This window comes from Amblyraja radiata, chromosome 19 (assembly GCF_010909765.2).
Source record: "Amblyraja radiata isolate CabotCenter1 chromosome 19, sAmbRad1.1.pri, whole genome shotgun sequence".
Lineage (NCBI taxonomy): Eukaryota > Metazoa > Chordata > Chondrichthyes > Rajiformes > Rajidae > Amblyraja > Amblyraja radiata.
Window position 1 is genome coordinate 6,890,125 of NC_045974.1, and position 15,932 is coordinate 6,906,056.

General features: G+C 44.3%; 1 protein-coding gene across 4 annotated transcripts in view; it reads right to left on the reverse strand.

Moving 5' to 3' along the window:
• The window catches only part of fgd4 (FYVE, RhoGEF and PH domain containing 4), a 182,962-nt gene that overhangs the window by 81,864 nt on the left and 85,166 nt on the right, over window positions 1-15,932 (reverse strand). Inside the window, exon 1 of one of the 4 annotated variants that reach the window (XM_033037566.1) lies at window positions 9,272-9,635. The exons of the other annotated variants lie outside the window; for them this stretch is intronic. The gene's annotated coding sequence lies outside the window, so the exon portion shown is untranslated. Of the gene's footprint in view, window positions 1-9,271; window positions 9,636-15,932 lie in introns of those variants that run through there. 4 annotated transcript variants of the gene reach the window in all.

A 15,932-nucleotide genomic window follows, 5' to 3' on the forward strand; every position in this document is an offset into this window, starting at 1 on the left:
TCACACCATCATCTATAATGTATTGTAATTATATGCATAATGTTTTTAATTAAAAGTCACTAAAATGTGCAGTTAATCGATAAAGAGGAACTGTTCATGGGAGATGGAGCTAATGCCAGAAAGTGAATCTCGGGCTAAAGATCAGCCTTTGGAAAAGGAAAGCAGTGTTGCAGCCAGTGGAGATGCTGCCTCACAGCTCCAGCGAAGCATGCTCAGTACAATAGTGGCATGCGAGAAGCTTTTGCGTAGACATATGGACCGAAGGGTCTATTCCAGCACTGCATTGTTCTATGCAGGAAGGATCTGCAGATGCTGGTTTAAACCGAAGATAGACACAAAAAGCTGGAATAACTCAGCGGGTCAAATAGCATCTCTGGAGTTCGGGTTGAAACATCACCTATTCCTTTTCTCCAGAGATGCTGTCTGACCCGCTGAGCTACTGCAGCTTTTTGTGTCTATCTTCTCTTTTGGTCCATGTTCTATATTCTAATTCTGACCTCTGCAGTTTGTGTACTGTGTGCAACTTCTTCCTGGAACATCGCAGGAATGGGCCTATTGGCTCACAATGTCCGTGCCGACCATGATGCCAAGTTAAATTAATCTCCTCTGGCAAATCTCCATGACCCTTCATTCCTTGCATATCCAAATGCCTATCTGAAAGCCCCTTGAATGCCACTATCACATCTGCCTCCACCAACATCATCCCTGGCAGCGGGTTCCAGACACTTTCTTTCCTCCGTGCAAAAAGATAACTTGCCCTGCTCATCTCCTTTGCTGAAGTAACTTTGTCCCTCTCACCTTAAAACTAGGCCATAAGGTCCTTGACATTTTCCTGAGGAAAATAAAATAGTAAGGAAGGAACTGCAGATGCTGGTTTAAACCAAAGATGGACACAAAATGCTTGGGTAACTCAGTGGGACAGCCAGCATCTCTGGATAGATGGAATGGGTGATGTTTTGGGTTGAGACTTCTCTAACTTCAAGTAACCCTTGCTTTCCATCGGTACACAAAAATGCTGGAGAAACTCAGCGGGTGCAGCAGCATCTATGGAGCGAAGGAAATGGGCAACGTTTCGGGCCGAAACGTTGCCTATTTCCTTCGCTCCATAGATGCTGCTGCACCCGCTGAGTTTCTCCTTGCTTTCCCTCTCTCTCCATCCCTCCCCCCTTTTCCAGTTCTCCGACCAGTCTGACTGTCCTTGTTTACATTTTACCTCTGTTTGCTTTGTTGTTACCTTCTCCTGGCTAACAATGATCTAATCTACATTTTCCTTGTCCATTGTCCCCTTTGTCTCGTTTTCACACCTTCCACTTCCTTATCTCTGACCCGAAACGTCGCCCATTCCTTCTCTCCAGAGATGCTGCCTGTCCCGCTGAGTTACTCCGGCATTTTGTGTCTTTCAGAGAAAAAAGGTTTTGCGGCTCCCATAATTTTAAGGTTTTAAGGTTATCGTGGGCGTTAGAAGAGCTAAACTTAGCAATTATAGGGTTATTGACCTAAAACACTAAACCTGTTCCTCATCCATAAATGCTTCCTGTTCTGAATCGCGCTCAGCATTTTTGTTTTTATATCAAAAAGCTCCCGTCTCCGATTAGAAGCGAATGCCGGTAAGATTACATTCTCATTAAGCTTTAGCTAGGCTGAGGAGAGAGGAGTGTAAGGAGCTTAGAGTTTTAGTGCCTGCCTGTAGTTAAAGATCACAATCTGCTTAGAAATTCCTAATTAAACGAAGATAAAACAAATCAAAAGTGAATATACCTATTGTACTCGCATCAAAAATATCTATACATTGTGACGTACTACCGCACCACCATAAACCAACATTTAGCTTTGAATTCGACGTCATCCTTTAACCTATTACTCTATTTCTATGGTAGGGTCCTTCCCTCTCAATAAGTCAATACATCCCCTGACACAATACATACTTCTTTGGGCTTGATGTTTAAGAAGGAACTGCAGATGCTGGAAAATCGAAGGTAGAGAAAAAAGCTGGAGAAACTCAGCGGGTGAGGCAGCATCTATGGAGCGAAGGAAATAGGCAACGTTTCGGGCCGAAACCCTTCTTCAGGTCTTGATATCTGGTTTCCACAATCTGGTTGCATGCAAAACAGTTACCTGCGTCCGGCGGGCATGAACATTGAATTCTCCCAATTTTGCTAGCCCTTGCTGTCTCCTCCCCTTCCTTAACCCTCGAGCTGTCTCCTCCCATCCCCCCGCCCTCGAGCTCCTCCTTCTCCCTTTTTCCTTCCTTCTTCCCCCCCCCCCCCCGCCCCCTATCAGTCTGAAGAAGGGTTTTGGCCCGAAACGTCACCTATTTCCTTCGCTCCATAGATGCTGCTGCACCCGCTGAGTTTCTCCAGCATTTTTGTGTACCTTTGATTTTCCAGCATCTGCAGTTCCTTCTTGAACACTGCATGCAAAACAGTTCAGTTTAGTTTAGAGATACAGCCCTTCGGCCCACAGAGTCCGCGCTGACCAGCGATCCCCGCACACTTACACTATCCGACACACACTGGGGACTATTTACAATTATACCAAGCCAATTAACCTACAGAAATGGACGTCTTTGGAGTGTGGGAGGAAACCGGAGATCCCGGAGAAAACCCACGCAGGTCACAGGGAGAACGTACAAACTCCACAAAGACAAGCACCCGTAGTCAGGGTCGAACCCAGGTCCCTGGTGCTGTGAGGTATTCACTGTACCTCAGTACACGTGACAGGGTGGGAGATTGCAACCTTCACGTGGTCCACCCTGTTTCAACGAATCAACCTGGCGTGCACAAACAGAAGATCAAACAGAACAAAGGTACACAAAATTGCTGGGGAAACTCAGCGGGTGCAGCAGCATCTATGGAGCGAAGGAAATAGGCGACGTTTCGGGCCGAAACCCTTCTTCAGGCATCTATTTCCTTCGCTCCATAGATGCTGCTGCACCCGCTGAGTTTCCCCAGCAATTTTGTGTACCTTCGATATTCCAGCATCTGCAGTTCCCTTTTGATCAAACAGAACAAGTTGTCTTACAACTTTAGGCTGTGCACGCCATACGCAAGCAAGAAGTACACGTGACAACAACAACATACCTAAACTTAAAACCTATATTCTCACCAGTTTCCAGAGTTTCTCTCAAAGGTCAAATAGAGGGCAAGAATGATGGCAGCTGCGAAATTATTGTCCCACTGATATGAATCCCTATGCTTTCAACTCAAGCTTTGAGGCAGCAAGTGGGCAAATTAGTTCAAAGCACTAATCCACGAATAGTTCTGAATTAATATATCCAATTTGTTACAACATTAATCCTGAAATGCAAAGGCAAGTTTTCTTGGGGATTAAAATCTTGCCAGTTCAGTACCACGATACCAATAAGAACTTAATAGTAAGAACTAGAAAGAATTATAGCCCGAGGAAAAAATAATTTCCAGCACTTTAGTCAGTAATTCCATCCTGACCTACTTCTAGCAGGGAGATTTGTTTAGCATTACCACAATGTTCTCTGTTCTTTGTGTAAGTGCCACCTCACACACACACACATTCCCTTCACGATTCTGCAAATGCCCCTGGATCGCAGTGGAGCGATTGGTAAGAAATTAAGACTGATTTAGTTTTGAACTATGTTCAACTGATCTCTGAGCCTATTGTGCTTTGAAGTTTCGTTTAGTTCAGTTTGGAGATACAGCGCAGTAACATGCACTGAGTCCGCGCCGACCAGCGATCCCCGCATGTTAACACTTTCCTACGCTAGGGCCAATTTTTACATTTATACCAAGCCAATTAACCTACAAACCTGTATGTCTTCGGAGTGTGGGAGGAAAGTGAAGTTCTTGGAGAAACCCCACGCAGGACTAGTTGCATACTCTGGGGAATGCAAGCAAAGAATTCCACTCTTGCCTTGTCACACGTGACAATAAAGAATTCCATTCCAGGTCACGGGGAGAACGTACAAACTCCATACAGACAAGCACCCAAAGTCAGGATCGAACGCGGGTCTCTGCCGCTGCCTGTGCTGTAAGGCAGCAACTCTACAAGCTGCACCACCTGCCTTTCAGGAGAGGTGTGGAAAGGAGGTCCTCGTTTGCCCTCTTTAAGGGCCTGTCCCACTTTCACGACCTCTGCCGAGTTTGCCCTTGACTCATACTCGCAGCATGGTCGTCACGAGGTCGTCACGAGGTCGTAGGTACTAATCAAGAATCTGTCAATCTCTGCCTTAAAAATATCCATTGACATGGCCTCCACAGGCTTCTGTGGCAATGAATCCCACAGATTCACCACTTACTGATTAAAGAAATTCCTCATAGAAACATAGAAACATAGAAAATAGGTGCAGGAGTAGGCCATTCGAGTAGGCCTTCGAGCCTGCACCGCCATTCAATATGATCATGGCTGATCATCCAACCCAGTATCCTGTATCTGCCTTCTCTCCATACCCCCTGATCCCTTTAGCCACAAGGGCCACATCTAACTCCCTCTTAAATATAGCCAATTAACTGGCCTCAACTACCTTCTGTGGCAGAGAAATCCACAGATTCACCACTCTCTGTGTGAAAAATGTTTTCCTCATCTCGGTCCTAAAAGATTTCCCCCTTATCCTTAAACTGTGACCCCTTGCTCATCTTTCTCAAGGCATGTCCTTATATTCTGAGGCTGTGACCTCTGTCCCTAGACTGTCCCACTAGTGGACACATCCTCTCCACATCCACTCTATCCAGGCCTTTCACTATTCGGTACGTTTCAATGTGGTCAATTGCAGTTAAGATAGTTAAGGATTGATCTTAGATGCTAGACTTGCACAGGTCCTGAAAAAATTACCAATGAAATTATTATAGATTTTGGAATTATATTTTTGAAATATTTACAAAATTATTCAAGACAAGAATGGAACCTAATACTGAAATGATTATATTTGGCATAATGGAAGATGGGAATAAATTGAACACATCTCAAAATCTATTCCTTAACTATGGTTTAATAATAGCAAAAAAATTAATTCTTAAATTTTGGAAGGGTACATCAATACCAACGCTTAAAATGTGGATTGCAAGTATGTTGGACACCGCTCATCTTGAGGAAATGCGATTCCTCCTAATGGATAAATCAGACCAATTCATAACGAGTTGGTCTCCATTCGTCGTTTTTTTGGAATCATATGGTGCAACACAATTGTAAAAAATAACTGTTTCAGGACTGGACGAGGGTTGGTCAAGACTATAAATAATGATCTCCTTTTCTTTTTTTATTTTCTTTTCTTTTCTCTATTCTCTCTCTCAACTTTCTTCATTTACTCATTTTCTTTTTTCACACACTAGATATTTCACATCTTTCTATCCTTTACTATCTAACTTCTTTTTCTTATTCTAATCTTTTTTCAGTGTAATAAAAAAAAAAAAAAAAGAAGTTGTACATAAAATGTATTATGAAAATATATATTAGGCACTTTGGTGCCATATGACTGTACTTCTAATAAAATAAAATATTTAAAAAAAAAAAAAAAAATTATTATTTTCATTTCAACCCATATAGCTAGAGTTTTTCTTTTTATGTAGCTTGCTTATTTATGTATTGTATTTATTTACCTTTCTTGTACATCAGTGGAGCTGCACACTAAATCTCGTTGCACTGACGTGCAATGACAATAAAAGATATATTATTATATATTATTATTATTATTATTATTTTCTTTTTCTCTACTGCTACTATATTATATAAACCTAATAGATTTCTATATTAGGTAGACTAAAAATGCTGGAGAAACTCAGCGGGTGCAGCTGCAACGTCCCGAAACGTTGCCTATTTCCTTCGCTCCATAGATGCTGCTGCACCCGCTGAGTTTCTCCAGCATTTTTGTCTACCCTCGATTTTCCAGCATCTGCAGTTCCTTCTTAAAGTTTTCTGTATTAGTTATGTTATATATGATTAATAAATGTACTTACTTGGCCTCTTTTCTGGACATGTTTTAAACAGCAACTTTCAGTTCCCACTGCAATTTTTTTTAATGCAACCTTGTTTATGTTAAAATGTATTTTGTGAGTCCTGTTGCTTTTTATTGGTATGACTGTGTGGCAAATGAAATTCCTCTTATGCTGCAAAACATACTTGGCTCATAAAGTATGAGTATGATTATGGTTTCAATGATTCCATCTGCTCTAACGCCAGAACAAATGATTCCTACACAGGCCATCTCGGCCCTTCAAGTCCGTGCCGAACACTTTTTTTCCCCCCTCGTCCCATCTACCTGCACTCAGAACATAACCCTCCATTCCTTTCCCGTCCTTTCTACTGATACAAACCTGTGCCAGTAGGTTCTCCTAAGTTCATAAGTCATAGGAACAGAAATAGGCCATTCGGCCCATCGAGTCTGCTCCGTCATTCAATCATGGCTGATCTATCTCTCCCTCTCAGCCCTATTTTCCTGCCTTCTCCCCATAATCCCTGACACCTGCACTAGTCAAGAATCTGTCAATCTGCGTCTTAAAAATACCCATTGACTTGGCCTCCACATGCTGTCTGTGGCAAAGAATCCCTCAGATTCGCCACCCTCTAACTAAAGCAATTCCTTCTTCCTATTTAAAGGTGCACCCTTTTATTCAGAGGCTTTGACCTCTGGTCCTAGACTCACCCACCAGTGGAAACATCCTCTCCACATCCTCTCTATACAGGCCTTTCCTGCCAAGACATTAAATCACAGTGTGCAGTTTTACCAGTGCGAATTGATCCAGTATCAATTTTATGTTGAATACATCTTGTTGATAATTATTTCCAGGTGAGAACAGGCCTCTTGCAAAATTGGACTGGGCACTCTGGTCATGATACTGACTAGTGCATCTGATATTTTTGTGGCATCAGATCCAGGCTCAGTGAAGTCAATCGCAATGCAATGCATATCTCATCTTGTTATGACATAAATGTCATTGTTTAGTTTAGAGATACAGCGTGGAAACAGGCCCTTCAGCCCACCAAGTCCGCACCGACCAATGATCCCTGTCCAGTACCATTATCCTACACGCTGGGGACAATTTACTATGTAAAGAATCCTATTAACCTACAAACCTGTACGTGTTTGGATTGTGGGTGGAAACCAGAGCACCCAGAGAAAACCCACGCGGCCGCAGGGAGAACGTACAAACTCCGTACTGACAGCACCGGTAGTCAGAATCGAGCCTGGGTCTCTGGCGCTGTGAGGCAGCAACTCTACAGCTGTGCCACTGTGCTGCCCTGTTTAATTTAGAGTTGCAGCATGGAAACAAGCACTTCAACCCACCCAGTTTGTGCCAACCATCGATTACCAACTTCCGCCACGCACAATGTTGCGAATGAAAACAAAAACTCACAATGTAGATCCACAGATCTGAAGAAAAAAGTCTCCCAGCTGAAATGCTAGGTGTTTCTCTTCCAGTAGATACGAGCTGACATGCTGAGGATGTCCAACAGTCTCTGCTTTTAGTTTAGAACTCACAATACACTCACTGCTTTCGTCATATATGTGTGGTTGCTGTGCAGTCACTGGACACTTCACAAGACAGTGAACACTCAAGGAAAATTACTCATATGTATTCCAAAGTTCTCCATTTTGCTCAAATCATTGGGTGCTCGCTTGCACTGCGTGCAGCTGCGAATCTGCCCGGCAACAGCAACACCGAGGTCAGGATACTGAAGATAGACACAAAATGCTGGAGTAACTCAGTGGGTCAGGCAGCATCTCTGGAGAGAAGGAATAGGTAACATTTCCTTCTTCAGACATGCCAGGGTGCTAGTCATTGACTCCAGCAGACCAGCTTTCAACACCATATCATGGCAAAGATGGTATCATAGCATCTGGAACTTCATTAAAGTGAGTCAAGATCAACGACCAACCAAAAATAGCATCAATATTACTAATATTTGTATAAATGGCAGAATATATCCTAGAACATGGAATTCCATGCATCAGGACCACCGGATGATGCTCCAAAACAAGGACTCAGGCTGGGGTTCATCATCTCAACTTAAACAGCCCACTGTTTCCCTTGCTGGGGCCAATGGGCTCAGCACCTACACGCTCCACGTTTGTAGACTTCAGTATTAGCACATCCAATCACTTCAATGGTAGATGCATACATTTTTTAATATTTTTTATATTTCTTTAAGGTAATAGTTTTAGAGTCATAGAGGCATACAGGTATGTAAACAGGCCCTATGGCACAACTTGCCCAACCATGTTTCCGACCAACATGTCCCATCTACACTAATTAAGGTAAGGTAGGATAGGGAGGTAAGGTACCTTTACCTTAAAGAAATATGGAAATATAAAAAAAAGATTATGTATAAATTCATAAGTGATAGGAGCAGAATTATGCCATTCGGCTCATCAAGTCTACTCTGCCATTCAATCATGGCTGATCTATCCCTCCCTCTTCTCCTGCCTTCTCCCCATAACCCCCGACACCCATACTGATCAGGAATCTATCTGTTTCTGCCTTAAAATTTTCCATTGACTTGGCCCCCACCGTCTTCTGTGGCAATGAATTCCACAGATTCACCACCCTCCGACTAAAGAACTTCCTCATCTCCTTCCGAAAGGAACGTCCTTTAATTCTGAGGCCCTGGCCTCTGGTCCTAGACTCTCCCTAGTATCTGAGTTACTCCAGCTTATTGTGTCTACCATTGAAGTTATCGGTTGTTCTAATACTGAGCCAATAGACAATAGGTGCAGGAGTAGGCCATTCGGCCCTTCGAGCCAGCACCGCCATTCAATGTGATCATGGCTCATCATCCCCAATCAGTACCCCGTTCCTGCCTTCTCCCCATATCCCCTGACTCCGCTATTTTTAAGAGCCCTATCTAGCTCTCTCTTGAAAGCGTCCAGAGAACCTGCCTCCACCTGAGGCAGAGAATTCCATAGACTCACCACTCTCTGTGAGAAAAAGTGTTTCCTCGTCTCCGTTCTAAATGGCTTACTCCTTATTCTTAGACTGTGGCCCCTGGTTCTGGACTCCCCCAACATCGGGAACATCTTTCCTGCCTCTAGCGTGTCCAAGCCCTTAACAATCTTATATGTTTCAATGAGATGCCCTCTCATCCTTCTAAACTCCAGAGCTGTACAAATCTGGAGGGCAATATAAAAATCATATCACGCAATTCCCGAAGACATTCAGGAAACTCCATCTGCAACAGCTTCGTATTCACTGTAAAGATTCAAACATCTTAGTTCCACTATCTTAACGGAAGAGCTCCATCAAGAGAAAAACCAAGACTGTCATCATTGCATTTAGTCCAAATCAAGTCAATCAAAAACCATTACCTCTGTGTGGCCAGCAGCAGATTCTTGTGCATATCACGGAATCTTCATGGATATTTTGTCCAACTTCCAAGTGATAATCTAATCTGCACAAGTATCGGTTGAAACCAAGATCAACTTCCTAATTTTCTCTCTCCCAATGACACAACACGCTCAGGAAACTGCAAGTTATTGGTGTGAACATCAGCCACATTGGGCAAGGGTCCAGTTACATCTGTGCAGATACAACACCATTATGACTGTGTGTCAAGTTCCTTCTTCTGTCATTCTTGTTTTTGCAGCATAATAACTTCCCTTTCTTGAAATAGCCGTTTGCCACGATGTGTCATATTGAAAAGGAAGGAAGAGAGTGCAAAGTGCATCTGATTCCCTGACTGCACTGCGAGTGAATGTCATTCGTCACAGCCTATTCTCCATCAGGTCTCTTCTTGCTTAATAATCATTTTACTTCGGAGTCACGTGAGTGACTACGTGAAGAAGCCCGCCACGACGCATGCGTGTCATATCGCTTTCACGCTTGCGAAACGACAGGCGGGGTGGAGCGTTCCCCCGCAGCGGTAAGTTTGAAACCGCGACCTGCAGGTAAGTGATTTACTCTGCGGTAGTTTTTGTCCCCGCGCTGTTTTTACACGGGGGGGGGAAGCTGGACAAAATAGTGTCCACAAGTGCTGCGAGTAAAGCTGGCTGGGGAGGACCGAGAAGTTGCGGGAGCCAGCAGCAGCTGAAGGCACAAGCCCCATAAGGGATCAGCTGTGCCGACTTTTGGTCCCGCGCCGGCCAGAACACCACGGCCGGACGGGAGACTATTCAAATGGGGCCGTCGACTTTTTGACAAGTCGAAAACGGCAGGAGACGGGGTGGAACGACGTTCCCCCGTAGCGACAATTTAAACCTGGACCTGCAGGTAAGAGCTGCGGTCTTTTTGTGTTTTCCCATGCTGATTACAGGTGGAGAAACCAACGGGCTGCGACAAAGCTGGTGGGCTAGCAGCGGCCAGTGGCACTTGAATCACCTATAATGGGATCAGCTGTGCCCGATGTCACCTCCGCACCGACCAGATCCACTCCGCGGCAGGGCAGTAAGGACAAAGCTGGTGAGGGAGGACCGCGGAGCAGCGGGCAGCCAGCAGCAGCCAGCGGCACTCGGATCACCGATAGTGGGATCAGCTGTGCCCGATGTCGCCTCCGCACCAACCAGATCCACGCGGCCGGGTGGAAAGGCTAGACACAAAAACAAACAAGGTCGTGGACTCAGAGGAGTCCGACTTTGAACAACCGCGGGCGGCCAGCGACCGAGAGCGCTGGAGCCGGATGGAGCGGTGTGTGGAGCATTTGCTCCAACGTGACAGACTCCGGGAGATGGTGTCGGGTCACTGTGGGCCCTATGATAAACCCACAGCAGTACCTCTTGAAGGGCTGCACAGTGCTTCTACCTCATCAGAGGGGAGCACTGCGGGTCAGTTCTGGGCTGACCTGGAAGAGGGGTCCGCAGAAAGAAAGACAAGTGTGCAAGGGGTGCAGGAACAAGAGAACCTACTGGACTAATAAAATGGACTCCAACAAACACTACAGCCAAAGACAGCACCCCTACGCACCCACCAGCAGAACTGGTGAAAGCTCGAAGGCCCGGTACTCAAAACATGAGTCTTTTTTAGGCCATGGCCCAGGCCGGCCTTCTTGGAAGATGCGGGGACCTCCAACGCCAACCAAACCGAAAATCCAGACACCAGCGCAACAACAGCAGCGAAGAACCTACAAAAAGAAGTAAACCTGCCACTGGTAACTATGGAGGTAGGTGGGTCTGGTTCCCTACAAAATACAGGGAGCATGGAGGTTGGGGGGAGATTACACTCTTTTCTGAATGCATGGAGCATGTTAACAACCGATACTTACATCTTAAGCAGTATCCAGGGATATACAATAGAGTTTATACACAAGTACAGCCCTCCAGTTTAACATATACCGAACCGAATGTTCGTGCTTTCTGATAAAGAAAAATCAAAAGCGCAAGCTGAACTGGAGCGGCTTTACGTAAAAGGTGTAATTGAGAAAACTCAACACGAACCAATAGAATTCGTGTCCAATATATTTACCAAAAGCAAAAAAGATGGTGGTTGTCGCATCATCATAGATCTGACAAAATGGAAACCTTTGTTACTGCTAAACAATTAATTTCCAAAGGTTACTTCATGGCCAGCATCGATTTAAAAGATGCTTACTATTCAGTGCCTATACGAGGTGACTACAGATGTTACTTAAAATTCAACTGGATGGGACAACACTGGCAGTATAAAGCACTGCCAAATGGGTTATCATCAGCCCCAGGCTGTTCACAAAAATTTGAAACCAGCCCTAGCGTTTCTACGTAAATGTAAACACATGGTCATGGCATATTTAGATGACATACTCATTGTGGGCAAAACTTTGGAATTGGCCAAACAAACTGTAACAGCCACAAAACAGTTTTTTGAAAAACTGGGATTTATTATCCATCCAGTTAAATCTAAACTAACGCCTTCCACTACTATGGACTATTTGGGGGTTTCACCATTGACTCAGTTCACATGTCGGTGACTCTGCCTAAGGGAAAGGCTAGAGATTTAATAGAGGCTTGCAATAACCTCATTGACATCAGCAAACCATCCATCAGATTGGTAGCAAAAGTAATTGGCAAAATGGTGGCTGCATTTCCAGCCACACAATTTGGACCTCTACATTACCAAAACTTACAGAGAGCAAAAATACAAGCACTCTAAATTAATGCAGGTCACTTTGACAGACCTATGAAACTACCAATCAAGCTAAAATTGAATAAAATGGTGGATAGATAACATCTGGCTTTGTTCCAATCCAATCATTGTCAGTAACCCTTCCATGGTACTACAAACTGATGCCAGTGCACTTGGGTGGGGAGCCACCAATACCATCACCAGCTGTGGAGGTAGATGGACTGCTCAGGAGGCATCATTATTACTCACACTGGGCATAAACTACCTGGAAATGTTGGGTGCATTCCATGGCCTAAAGTCATATTGTACTGGGTCATATCACCAGCATGTTAGACTACAGATAGACAATACCACCGTGGTAGCATACATTAACCACATGAGTGGAAACAAATCGACATCATGTGACAATCTGGCTAATACAATTTGGCAATGGTGTATCCAGAGAGATATTTGGATATCAGCCACTTGCCTACCAGGAAGACTAAATTTAGTGGCAGACACCAGGTCACGCAAATTTAATGAAAACACCGAATGGATGTTGAATAAAAAAGTATTTGCTGATATTACAGCAAAATATGGAACACCAGATATCGATCTATTCGCATCCAGACTTAACCACCAGTTATCAAATTATGTTTCATGGGAACCAGACCCTGGGGCAGCGGCGACAGATGCATTTTCGCTGCATTGGGGGGAAATTGTTTATTTACGCATTCCCTCCTTTCTGCCTCATCAGTCGGGTATTAAGGAAAATACAACAAGACTCTGCGTCTGGTATTTTGGTAGTACCCGATTGGCCTACTCAACCATGGTTCCCAGTGGTATGAACCATGGTATTAGAACCATGTATCACCATCCCACATAGACCAGATTTATTGCTACATCCCGTAACAAGGGATAGCCACCCATGCCATAAACATTTGAACTTATTAATTTGTAGAGTTTTAAAAACACCTCTACTACAACTGGGACTGACGGACCGAACAGTGAACATGATCTCGGCGGCCCAAAGACCATCAACCAAAAAACAGTATCTGGTCTATATCAGGAAGTGGGCGATGCACTGCCATAAAAACAACATCACCTACAGAGACACGAACATCCCGTCTGTTCTGGAATATCTGGCAGGCCTCCACTATGATGAGGGGCTCAGTTACAGTGCCATCAACTGTGCCAGAAGTGTCCTATTGACTTACCTATGGCAGGGGACAGAGTGTTACTCTGTTGGGACTCACCCACTGGTAACAAAACTTATGAGGGGAATTTTTAATACTAATCCCCCAAGAACCAGGTACTCCCAAATGTGGGATGTAAGTATTGTCCTGAAGATGCTCAGGAATTGGTCTCCAGCAACAGCTCTGTCCCTACACAGACTGACATTAAAAACAGTCATGCTAATGGCATTGGTCACGGCACAGAGGGTACAGTCACTGCATAAACTAAGACTGGACAACATGACTTCCTCAACAGAAAATATTACGTTTCATATCTATGAGTTAGTAAGCAGAACAGACAGGGATCAGCAGGCCTCAATATACAATTTAGGTCATACCCAACAGATGACCGTCTGTGTATAGTAAGACATCTGTCGTTATACATGGAGAAAACGAAAATCCTAAGAGGCAATGAGAAGGCACTTTTTGGTCAGCCACTAGCAACCACACAAAAGAGTGACGGTCCAGACCATCTCAAGATGGCTGAAACAGGTGCTAACACAGGCTGGGGTGGATACTAATATTTTAAAATCTCATTCCACCAGGGCTGCAGCTACATCGGCAGCGATACAGTTGGATGTACCAATGGACCAAATCCTCAAGGCAGCAGGATGGTCTGGGGAAAAAACATTCCAATTATTTTACAATAAACCAGTAATGAAACCTGGAACGTTTGCAGAAACAATTTTAAGTTCTGTAAATTAATTTAAACCCATAAAAAGGGGGTTATAAATTTGTGTTAATAAATTTTATGATTTCAATGTCGAATTCATGTCCAAATTATGTTAACACAATTCCTCCTACAGTCATCAAGGCAGACGTGATGCATGGACACGTTTCCACGGCATGAAATCACAGAGCTTTAAAATCTTCACGTAGTCACTCACGTGACTCCGAAGTAAAATAGTAAGATTAAACGAGAACTTACCAGTTTGAAGTTTGATCTGTATTTTATGAGGAGTTACGATGAGGGATTACGTGCCCTCCGCTCCCACCCTTGATCATATACTCAAGTGGTATCTCTTCTCTAATCTTACTATGTTTAGTCATTACAGTTATCTGTGATTTCACACCGCTGCTTTGAAGAATGACACGCATGCGTCGTGGCGGGCTTCTTCACGTAATCCCTCATCGTAACTCCTCATAAAATACAGATCAAACTTCAAACTGGTAAGTTCTCGTTTAATCTTACTATTTATTCCCACACTCCTGGCACACCCAGTATTAAGAGTTTTAGAGTAAAGCTGCACGAAAGGACAAAAGGAACAGCAGATGCTAAAATCTTGAGTCATATCAAGGTGCTGGAGTAACTCAGCAGTCAAGCAGACCTTCGAACCATTTTTAATAAGATCTTATCTGCACAAAGTAATATACCGGTTATCCTGTATCTGTACACTGCAGACACCTTAGTTTGGTTTATTGTCATGTGTACCAAAGTACAGTGAAAAGCTTTGGTTGCCTCCTAACCAGACAGCGGAAAGACTATACATGATTATAATCGAGCCATCCACAGTGTACAGATATATGATAAGGGGAATAATGTTTAGTGCAAGATAAAGTCCGATTGAAGATAGTCTGAGGGTTCCCAATGAGGTAGATAGTAGCTCGGAACTGCTCTCTAGTTGTTGATAGGATGGTTCAGTTGGCTTGATGGTGATCATTGTACAGTCTTTCCTTTGACTGGATACCACGCAACAAAAGGTTTTCACTGCAGATTGGTACATGTGACAATAGTAAACTAAATGACACTATTGAAGGTTTATCATTGTCGTGTGTACATAGATACAGTGAAAAGCTTTCTTTTGCAAGCTATCTACAAAAGTTGTTACGTGGGCGGAGCACCTAGGGAAATTCCTTGTATGTGAATACTTGGCCAATAAACTTACTAACTTATAAAACAGATAATAATATCATTAATACAATCAAGCCAAGAGGTAATGGAGAGATAGATGTAGAGAGTGCATAATATAGTTCTCAGCTTACTAGCATCATATACAAGAGACAAGACAAGAGACAAGAGACATTTATTGTCACATGCACCAATTGGTACAGTGAAATTTGGGGTCACCATACAGCCATAGGAATAAAAAAGAACACAGAACATGATAGTCTTTAACACAAACATCCCCACACAGCGGAATCAAAGTTTCCCACTGTGAGGGAAGGCACCAAAGTTGTCATCCTCCTCTTTGATGTTCTTTGATGTTCACCCGTGGTCGGAGCCTCCCGAGCCCCCCGTAGTCACCGCTACGGCGGCCCGGTGTTCAGGCCCTCTCGCCGGGACGATGGAACTCCGACGTCGGAACGGAAGTACATTTTCAGCGGCTTGGACTTCCGAATCGGCCACTTCCTACCGGAGACCTCTGCTCCCGAAGTCTACAGGCTGAGCTGGGCGGAGTTTCACCCTGGCGGCCCTCGGCAAAGGGATCCCAGGATGTAACATCCGCGATGTTACAGTCAGCGCCGCCCGCGGCTGGGAGCTCCGCAATCCACAGCTCCGCGACGTTGAAGCAGCAGACTCAACACTCCGGAGCTTCAACACGGCGATCCAGGTAGGACATCGCCCGCTCCGTGATGATTCCAGTGCTGCGCAGCCGCTGCTGAAGCTCTGGTCGGTCTCCGGCAGGAAAGGCCGCGCCAACCCAGTTGGTAGGCCGCGAGGGAGGGGGGCGAAGATGCGACTCGGAGAATAGTCGCATCCTCGCCAGGAAGTGACTGAGAA